This window comes from Musca autumnalis, unplaced genomic scaffold, assembly GCF_047663935.1.
Source record: "Musca autumnalis isolate F117 unplaced genomic scaffold, ASM4766393v1 scaffold_1, whole genome shotgun sequence".
Taxonomy (NCBI): domain Eukaryota; kingdom Metazoa; phylum Arthropoda; class Insecta; order Diptera; family Muscidae; genus Musca; species Musca autumnalis.
In genome coordinates, this window is record NW_027411644.1 from 71,553,127 (window position 1) to 71,564,365 (window position 11,239).

Consider the following 11,239-nt stretch of genomic DNA (forward strand, 5'->3'; position numbering starts at 1 on the left):
ATACAAAAGTGTAAAAAATACATGAGTCTCTCGCAATTTGCCCACCATTGTGCACAAGAAGAGAATGCTATTTTGGGTTTTTGTATGGGAAAGAGAGTTGTAGTTAACTTTTTCGTAAAGACGCGTGCATGGCTGCAACAAACCACAACACAACCTCCACCATCGTCTCATCATCACATTGTTCACCAGCAACAACAAATTCAGCAGCTGCGTTTGTGTTGGGCACACACACGAGATTATCTATCCCTCTCTAGATCATAGCCGACCAAGAAGAGGGCACACAAAATTCTCAATATTTGCAACTTTTTACAGTGTGTTAGTAACGTTGTATGCACGCATGCTGCAAAACAAAAACAAATCAAAACATTTGTGTGATCTTTCGTTGCGTTCGGGTCGTGTGTGTGTGAATTGCCGAAAATCTTCGTAACTTTAACAATATCAAAGCACGACATTGCTCTAGATAAACATCGTGTGCGTTGATTCATTGCTAAAACAAAGAAGATGATCGGTGGTGAGAGTAACGTTCAAACTCACCACAATTGAGATTGTGTGTGTTCACACAGACACGGCTCGCGAGCCCAGTGGTGATTAACACTGGACTATATCAACAAACCACACCACACGCATACACACCACTACCACTTTAGGTCGAAACAATTTGGTTGTTAGTTAACTGACAAACCAAACTACGGTGCGTTTAGTGTCGAAAAACAAAGTGTTTGGCTGTATAGTTCGCAACTACAGATTTTTAATTTCTTTAATATAAAGGCAACATCTAATATCTCTACGCTGATAGGCTTACCATGTGTGTACATATGGTTCGTATTGTTCTGCTATGTTTACAAGACGATAACAACTGCAGTGAAAATCATTAGAAGAAACGGTAAGTTACAATAATACAAAATAAAAGAAATTATAAAAGTAGCAACATTTGCCTCTGGTTTGGTTGGTGGTGTGTGGTGGTTGTTAGTCAATAATGACAAAAACAACAACGTGCCAAAATGGGTTATAGCTATATTTGTTGACTGCACTGCCCGGGATTTTAGGTTGTCAGTGGCCACAAAACTTACTTACTTAGCTGGCCCATTACAGAACATTCGTTCTATAGGCCGAACTAACAAAAGATCTCTATTTCTCTCTGTCTATTGCTTCTCTTTCTGGAATACCACGCCTTGCCATCTCTTCATCCACTTGTTTGCGCCATCTATTCTTTGGCATGCCAATTCTGCGTGCATATTTATACGCCTTTTTAGCGGGCTCATCATCGCTCATTCTTATGATATGGCCTCGCTGCATCTCAATACGTTTAACTATATTGATGTCGTTCTATAGCAGGTACAGCTCGTGGTTCATAAGACGTCGATATTCACCGTCAACGCAGATTGGTCCGTAGATCTTTCGAAGAATTTTTCTCTCAAACACACCAGGCACTGCCTTATCTGCTTGTGCAAGTACCCAGGCTTCGGAACCATGCATCAGCACGGGTAGTATCAGTGGTTTGTAAAGCGTTATTTTTGTTTGACGAGATGTGGCTTTGTTTTTAAACTGCTTACTTAAGCCAAAGTAGCATCTGTTAGCCAATACAATTCTTCTTTTTTCACAACTGATGTCGTTAGTTTTGTTTACGGCGGTGCCGAGGTAGACGAAGTCTTTTACTACCTCAAAATTATAGGAACCAACATCAACAGTTGGCCCGATCTCTATGGACGCATTGCGCGTCGACACCATCAACTTAGTCTTCCCGCCGTTTACCACCAGACCCACTTTAGCAGATTCTCCTTCGACCTTCATAAAGGTATCTGTTACTTCTTTTACTGATCGTCCCATGATGTATATATCATTAGCATATGCAAGTAACATGTGGCCATTGGTGTAGATTGTGCCACTTCTTTTGACGTTTGCCTCTCGAATAACCTTTTCCAGCAGGATGTTCAAGAGATCACACGAGAGGCTGTCCCTTGGCCTGAAACCTCTTTTGGTACAAAATTCTTCGAAGAGGTTCTTTCCTATTTTAACTGAGTATCTCGTGTCAGTTAAAGTCATTTTACAAAGCCGAATGAGTTTTGCGGGGATACCAAATTCAGACATTGCTTGGAATACATTTGAACGTAGCGGGCTGTCGAAGGCTGCTTTATAATCGACAAAAAGGTGGTAGTTGTCGATCTGCATCTTTTGGGCCTTCTCTAGGATTTGCCGCAGGGTAAATATCTGGTCAATGGTGGACTTGCCAGGTCTAAAGCCGAATTGGTATGGTCCAATTATTTCGTTGACCATGGGCTTTAGTCGTTCGCACAATATTCCTGACACTATCTTGTAGGCGATAGGGAGAAGACTTATGCCCCTATAGTTGGAACATCAAGTCTTATCTCCTTTCTTATGGACGGGACACAGGATGCTCAGGTTCCAATCGTCGGGTACGCGTTCTTCCTGCCAGACGCAGCTAACTAGCTGATGCATACACCTTATCAGCGTGTCGCCTCCGGTTTTGAACAGCTCGGCTTGTAAGCCATCGGCTCCTGCTGCCTTATTATTCTTCAGCCGGTTTATTGCTGTCTTTACCTCATCTTGGCTGGGCGGTATACATTCAATACCATCTTCTGGGATTGGATCTGTGGTATCTTCGTTGTCTTCGCGAAGACGGTCACAAAACTTATCCATACAAATTTGTCAACATAGGTCCGTGTTTAGCCCCCATAATGGTACCTACCCATTTTAGATAGTTTGAGGATTTTATGTATATTTTTGACCGAACTACCCGTTATTTGACATTTTGTGGACAAAAAAATGAAATTGAGTATTCCATTTTATTTCAGAATATTTTATGGTGGAGGGCATGGTAGAACAAGCCAGGTAAAGTAAGTACTACAACAAATACAATTCAACAACAACCACATAGGAATTTATTTTTGTTTGTAACGTTAGTGTCAAATATAAATGTAAACAAAATAAGGAAATGTCTATAAATTATTGGAATTTAAAAAAACTAATATTTTTCACATTTGATTGAATATTTTGGAAAACATGAATGAAAACTCGTTAGATTTTCAATTTGAATTTTTCCATATCATTCCTCTAAATGCATTAATTCTCGCAGAAAGCATAATTCTTGCAAATAAGTTTGAGGTCGCTGGAAATTCATTGAAAAAAGAGAAGCTGTTTCAATATCTTGTTTTTGAAATCAAAAGACACATGTTTATTAGGGCTTTATTTTTTCAAACTTATCAAAACACCACATCATATTAACAAATGTTGTACCGCCTCTATAAGCGATGTTTTAGTGTGCGGCACGTCGTTCGGACTTGGAGAAGGTTACATGTCATTTGTATGAAAAAGTCTTTTGTGGGAAAAAGTTTTTTTCTGAAGAATATATTTTTTCTTAAAAAAATATATATCGCTAATATACATCGAACATAGAAATAAATATATAAAATGTCGTATGGAATTTGACACTAACATTACAGCCCAGTTCAGTCAGCTGGGTATTGCTGTTATCTTTTCCTATTCTACCATGGGTGGAAGGTACCCAGCAAAATAAATTGGAAGTAGTGCAATGTAGACTGCTTCTATCACGGCATGTTTTGATGCCGTTCAAACGGAGTCGTGAAAAAGGCACTCCAATCCTCACATTTTAACCGCATTTGGATGCAATCCAAAGAATCACATCCACTTGTCACATTTTAACAACATCCGGATGCAGTTCAACGGAGTCGTGAAAAAGGCACTCCAATTCCTCACAATTTAACAGCATCCGGATGCAGTCCAAACGGAGTCGTGAAAAAGGCACTCCGTTCGCTACATTTTATTAGCAGTTGTTAGAGATCCCTATATGTACATAAATCAGATTGTACATCTCTACAGGCAGCGGCTTTCATTTTCCAAAAAGAGATAATCGTGTTAACATGTCCAAACATTTGTTAATACAAACTAAATAATAATTAATATTTAAATAATATTTAATTTGTGAACATTTTTCCGGCAACTCACCAGAAGAAAATTTCCGAATGGAGTGCTGTTGGAGTACGTGTCGAAATCTTAACTGGTGATGGGAAGACAACCCATTTAGCAAATGAAGCAAAAACAGTTCAGCTTGGAACAAATGCAAGCGGAGGAAACACGCATGTTTGCGATTGAATTCAATGGAGAATTTTCATCATTTGTGTTAATGTAATAAAGTTGTTAATATTTTTGTTTTGCACAAATAATAAATGCATTTTATTTGTTCTGGCATATTTTGTAATGGCTTGCACAATTTCCGCAGAATGCCTGTACCAAACACGTGCTTTGGACTGCCTCCTATTCTACCCCAAAGGGTTAGTTAAAATTCAATGCCAAAGGGACAGTTAAAATGCAGTGCCAGAGGGTCAGTTAAAATGCAGTGCAAAAGGGTTAGTTAAAATGCAATGCCAAAGGGTCAGTTAAAATGCAGTGCCAAAGGGTTAGTTAAAATGCAGTGCTTTGGAGTGCATCTTTCAGTAGTCACGCTCTTGTAAAAATCATCAGTGAAAATGCATAATTTGATGCACATCCAGATCACTTGTACATATCATTTAACTGCATCTTTGGAGGCAAACATTTTGCTGGGTATACATATGTGAGAGATTTTCAGGAATTTTTGTTTTTTTTTTCCAGTGTATAAATTGATGTTATAACAACCTGGTGTCGATTGTTCAGGAAAACACAAGTGAGGATTTGATGTTGATTGCCGGAGGAGCACTTTGTCTCATTGTGATCTTATCTGATAGTTATCATAACGTGTTAGAATGGAGATCACCCCTTGTGATCTTATCTGATGGTTATGTAACGCGTTAGATTGTAGATCACAAACTGAGCGATTTTATTGAATTTTGTTCTAGCCTAAGTACTAATCGTGAGAAGAAATAGTAGGGCGTTAATAGTTTACAGTTGCATAAAATGGTATATCGAAAGTAGTAATTAATGAGTTGTTTTACAAGAGTAGTAGAATAAATTATTTACATGGTTGCATTCTGTCAGTTAACTTTAAAATACAATGAATCAATCACAATGGGAAATTGGAATATTTACAAACTCACAATGACAAAGGTACAAAACTATGAAAATTGTTACTATCGAAATGTAGAGGGCATTAAAGTGTAATTATTGAAATATGGATTGCTTCAATGTTCTATTAAACAAATTAGTATAGAAATAAACTATATAATTTTTCTTTCTTTTAGTTTGCTAATTCACTGACGATAATTTTGAATTATTTGTTACTTGCGTTAATTTTGTGTTGATTCTGTAGATTTTGTTTGAAGAACCAACAAAAATTAGATATGCAAAAGTTATTGTAATTTTTTGTTGCTATAGTTGTATTGTAGATTTATTTTTAAAATTATTTGTTTTTTCTTGCGCTTTTCACTTGATAAACTAAATTTTCACTTTAGTCACTTGAAAACGATTCACAAATATTTGTCTTTGTTGTATGCCTATGCCGGCCTTTAGAAGTGCTGGCGATGATGATGATGATGTTCAATGCGGAAGAAGGCAAATAGCCCATGAACTTGATATTGAATAAGATAATTTAGTGCATTAAAACCACTATGTATTCGACAAACACTATTCAAATCATTGAATTACATACATTATAAATTATAATATAAATTAAACATGAACTCCTTACTTTTCAATGCACCTCTTAGGTCATAACAGTTCAACTCGAAAGAGAATTAATTTCAAATATCACCATAAAATGAAGTTCGCCTTAATAAGGCAAAAAAAAAAAAAAAAATCAATTATAATTAATATGGTAAAAACCAACAACTGGTAGAGATGAATTAAGTTTGGGAAGACGGCAAGCTATTTATTACTAGACATCGGATTTTGCATATTTGCATATTTTTTAATAATAAAGATACGAAGATTCTGTTTGGACCAAAATTCGTTTCAAAGAAAACTGAATTAAATGGCAGGGTCATATTTTGTATTTATTTTGCATATTTGCATATTTTGCATATGCACAAAATATGCAAAAAATATGCAAAATATGCAAAAAATATGCAAAATATGCAAAAAATATGCAAAATATGCAAAAAATATGCAGAATATGCAAAAAATATGCAAAATATGCAAACAGATTTTGGCGGAAAATTGTCATTTAAAGTTGGAAAAACCATCAAAACATGCTTAAAGTGTCCTAAACTAAGACTGTTGACCGTTTAATGTCGATTTTTTTCAGCAGATTATTATGTTATTGAGACCGTTTACGATAGTGTGGTGTAGGGTATAAAAATGTGGTATCGTAATACCATTTTTTTATTATTAAACTATGCAAAAATATAAAATTTGATAAAATATCGAACGTTTTATGTAAAATTCAATATTTTCTTGGTCTTAATTTGTAGCATTTGGCTGGTTTTAACTCAAAGGAACAAATCAATCTCGGATTTTTTTAGACGGAGAGCCGCCTAAACCTTTTTGCATTGTTGATAGCCAAAGTTTGAGCACAATTGGAATATGTTAACACGTGAAAATCTCAATTTTTTTTTGCTATTTGGCGACTTCGACGACCCATATATGTGGAACAGTTAAAGCTATTTGCCCGTATCATGCATTAAATTAAAGTAATAAAAGTACAACAAAGTAGGTAAGTGTTACTGAATTCGAGATAATAAAGTCAATGTCCCGAAAAGGCCTTAGGGCAAAAATTGTTAGGGCGAAGATCTATTTTAATTTTATTTTAATTAATTTCTCGTTGGAGTCAAGCTTAATGACCGATGATGTTTGCATGTGAAAAAGGAAAGCCGAAGATTCGGACCCGCACAACCACCATTATGTGACATGTTTCGCCTTTTGTAGAGTCTCATCAGACATATCGGCCGTGGAATGGCTTCGCTATACATCAAACATTTCCTTTTTCAAATGCAATTTTGTTTTTAGAAAGATGGACATTTGTACATTCATTGTATGGCTTCAATGACAAACGCTTACATAATGTGGTCTTGGAGCCATCTGGGTATAGATGACAACTTGGAGATGAACTCGACTCCTTGCTATGTAGCTCACAATTTTCAAGTTGTTTACCATCCTTTACCCCTCCTGGGGTAAAGTTAAAGTTTAATCTCTTGAACAACAATTAAGTCTCACTTGTAATTATGCTTGGTAAACCTTTTTATAGGAATATTGGCAGTTTATTTTTCTAACTTTTAATCGAATATTTCTGGAGAAATTTCTATCTTTGCTTTGCTACGATTTTTGTCGTCTTTTGGATCTTTACGGTGTTTTACACTATCAGATCAAACAATACCAGGCAAATAATTTCATGAATAAGGTACCACATATGATTTATCATTTTATTCTTTCCTTTATCTGTTTGTGAATGCCTTTCGTATTAAGTAAATCTGCAAAACCGCATGGTTTAGGTCTTGTTTTGGACCTAAAAAATCGCAGACTATTCTAATAGAAATCGCTTGAATATGTTTGGTTCATGTCCGGATGTGCTCCCAAACTTGCAGTCAAAAATCCCTCTCAATAATTTTTCTAGCAAGTTTGAACAGTGGTACAAAAGCTCTCGACCCAATATCTGCTCGAGCTGGTGAGACCCCATTATTCTAGGCATTTGTACACTGCTAGTTCTTGTTTCTCCTATGAGCTACTGTCGGTTTCAGGAACGCCTAGGAGTTGTTCTTTACCTCCATTGAAAGGATAAAATTATTTCTTTCGAAATGGAAGCTTTAGTACAAGGTTTCCTAATTACTTTTACATAAAAATGTGTACACATTATTCGCATAAAATGTACTGGAAATCACATTTTTTATAATAAATTTTTGTGGATTTTTTTTTTAATTTTTAAAAATTGAAGTTGATTTTTACTAACTTCGCCATCCTTCGCCAAATTTTTTGAAGAATCTTCGAAATAGTGTGAAGTCTACAAAAAATTTGGTTCCAGCTGCATATATTAGCATTTCCGTGTGTGACATTAAAAATACTGACGATGTCTCTGGTCGTTTCAGTGAATATTTCGTATTACTGTATCTCAGTATCTTCTTTGTTTTGTGTTTTAATTGTTTGTTTGATTTTTTCTTTAAATATTTAGACATTTTTGTTTTAGCATCTACTTATGAGTGTATTTTTTACATTTGTATATTTTTGATATATGTATTATGCTACATAAAATATGAAAAACAAGTAAAAATGTAAAGTTCGGTAGCACCGAACTTTTTTATAACCCCTACCATGAAATATTCTGTCCTCAAATGGAATAATTTGTTTCCGTTCCTGTCCACGATACCAGACGGAGGCGTTTTTTGACCACTAACAACTCACAATAACAAATTACAACCAAGTCGAACCGAAAATGTAGATAAAAAACCTAAGAATAAACGAATCCTGGAGCTAAGACCACAATTTTTGGCGCAGAAGGTTTTTGATCATTGAGAACTCTAAATGGCAAATTACAACCAATTCGGGCCGAAAATGTTGATAAAATCTTCAAAATACCTGAAATCGGGAGGTACCGTAAAATGAGGGCTATAACGAAACCTGGACCTAAGACCAACATTTTGGCGCAGAAGGTTTTTGACAATTGGAAACCGCAAATACCAAAGTACAGCCAATTAGGTCCGAAAATGTAGATAAAAGCTTCAAAATTCCTGAAATCGGGTGGTACCGCTACATGGGAGCTATAGGAATAATTTGACCCCTATTGAAAATTTTTTGGCTAAAGTATTTTTTACTTATTTTTTGCATATACTGAAAAAATCAGATTGATCCGACGATTATAAATATTTTTGTCGCACCTTCGCCAAATGGCAACAAAAATCTTAACAAAGCAAAGATTCCAATTTCTTCAGAAATATTTTATCCAAACTTCCAAAAGAACAACTTCTGAAATTCCTAGAAAAAGGTCTATAACAATTCTTGTTGTTCTAAAGATTAAACATTAACTCCGAATTTTCAGGAGGTGCAAAGGATGGTAAACATCTTGAAAGTTGCGAACTACATAGCAGAGCGTTCTTCAAGTAGTCAGCTGTACCCAGATAGCTCCAAAACCACAAGATGTCAGACTCTTGAATAAATTGAAATAAGAACAAAATGTAAAAGACATTTGTTTTCATTCCAAAAATTGATAAAAAGAAAGAAGATGTTTTTTAATAGACTCCACTTTCGTGCAAAGGCGTATATAGTCACGTTTTTCGGGACATTGGCTTCTCGAATTCATTAATACTTACGTAGTTTGTTGTTCAGCAAGAATTGTTAAAACAGAATGGCCTTTAATTTAATGCTTAATATGGACAAAAAGCTTTAACCATTCCAGAGAAATGGGTCGCAGAATTCGCTAAATAGCCAAAAAATCGAGATTTTCATAACTTCGAGGCCCCAGTGACACGTGTTAACATATTCCAATTATGCTCAAACTTTGACAGTCTTAAAATCTGACCAAACTAAAAACTTTATGCGGGTGCAATACACCACACTGTCGTAAATGGTCTCAATAACATAATAATCTGCTGAAAAAAATCGACGTTACCCGGTCAACAGTCTTAGTTTAGAACACTGTTATGTATTTTTTGATGTTTTTTCCAACTTTAAATGACAATTTTACGACTTTTATGACGATTTTCGGTCAAAATCTGTTTGCATATTTTGCATATTCTGCATATTTTTTGCATATTTTGCATATTTTTTTGCATATTTTGCATATTTTTTGCATATTTTGCATATTTTTTGCATATTTTGCATATTTTTGCATATTTTGCATATTTTTTGGCATATTTTTTGCATATTTTTTGCATATATTTTGCATATTTTTTGCATATTTTTTGCATGTTTTTGATATGACCCCAAATATCGAAAAATTGACCTTTAAAACGCCTAGATCCAAAATTTGAGTCCAATCGGATGAGAAATAAAAAACATGCAAAAATCCGATGTCTATTTAAAACAAAATACCCGGCGAAACGCACGGTAGGATCGATATTAGACTGCAAGCATGTACTAATTTTTAAATTTAAAAAATGTTCCTTTACATATTAAAAACACCTTTCAAGTTCTATAATACGAGAGCACACACACTATTGTTAATTTGTATGAATTTTTAACACTTCACATAATTTTTGTAGAAATTTCTATTTGAAGCCATAAAGTAATTTCTTTCTTTATTTTTTTTAAGAATTTTTATCTTCAGGCCCTTGCAAGTTATTATCCGTCGTCATTGAATTCCATTAAATTTCAAGTTTAATTGTTTTATTACCACCACAATTTTCTTACGAAAGTGCAGAGAGCCAGAAAAATCACATAACAAATTACTTTATTGGTCATTAAATAAAACAAAAACAGTACCGATATTAATTTATCAGCTCAGTTCTATGAACTCTTTCAACAGTGCGCGTAACGGCCGCAGGAATATCAGGCAACTTGAACGATATTTTTTTAGCTCAACGTTTTGCACCGCTCGATATTTGTTTTAAAACTGGCAAAATATTGCGAATGTTAAGACGTTTTCATTCAATCAACAACCATCACATCGACTATCAACATTGTTGAAGAAAAAGGTTTTCACGAAGAATGTGAACGAGAACGACTGTAGGCAACAGAATGACTGTTGGCTAACAGAATTAAAACAGAATCCGGCAGAAAAAAATATTATACCCACCAACGTTGTTTGTTGAGGGAAATTAAGCGCCATAGCAAACGTCAACGGTAGCATTGTCTGTCGCTCATGTTAACTCGGCTGCGAACAAAAACAAACAAATAGGCGTGAAGTGCTGGCGCTTTATAGTTTGTTTTGAATATTAAAGAACTAGGGATTCAAGTGGCGTATGATTGTTATTGAGTAAGGGAATATTTGAATATTTGTCTGTGTGACAACATATTTATGGTTTTAATAAAGGGTATAGAAAATGTACCGTATGAAAGGACTGCGAAAGGGCCTTTTTTAAAATCATTGGACAATTTTAAGCAATTTTGACTTTTTATTCCTTCGGTCTTTAGGCAATCGAGGGTATATACACTTTGATACGGCCAAAAAATGTGCCTTATCGAAATAATGGTTTTAGACCAGGGATGCTCTTCTTTGCAAAGACTGTATATTCAGCGATCCCACTGAGTTGTCAATGGATTTGCTTTTCTCTCTCACGCATACTGTCCGTGAACAGAAACAAACATTGTTTATGTTCCTTCTGGTACCACCCACACAAATCTCCGATTTGGTCCATTACTTTACATATCGTAATATTTCGAGGATTTTTGATAAATCTCTAAGGGATTAACCGATTTGGTC

The 11,239-nt window shown here is 35.1% G+C and overlaps 1 protein-coding gene across 6 annotated transcripts in view; it reads right to left on the bottom strand.

The window, feature by feature from the left end:
- Positions 1-10,498, bottom strand: part of LOC141401023 (organic cation transporter protein) — a 33,517-nt gene extending 23,019 nt beyond the window's left edge. The window contains exons 1-2 of one of the 6 annotated variants that reach the window (XM_073980852.1): positions 10,228-10,451; positions 5,642-5,721 (exon numbers count right to left, since the gene is read on the bottom strand). The gene's annotated coding sequence lies outside the window, so the exon portion shown is untranslated. Of the gene's footprint in view, positions 1-3,984; positions 4,294-5,239; positions 5,578-5,641; positions 5,722-9,986 lie in introns of those variants that run through there. The other 5 variants (XM_073980860.1, XM_073980868.1, XM_073980826.1 and 2 more) reach the window with 5 other exon arrangements.
- Positions 10,499-11,239: the final 741 nt, after the last annotated feature.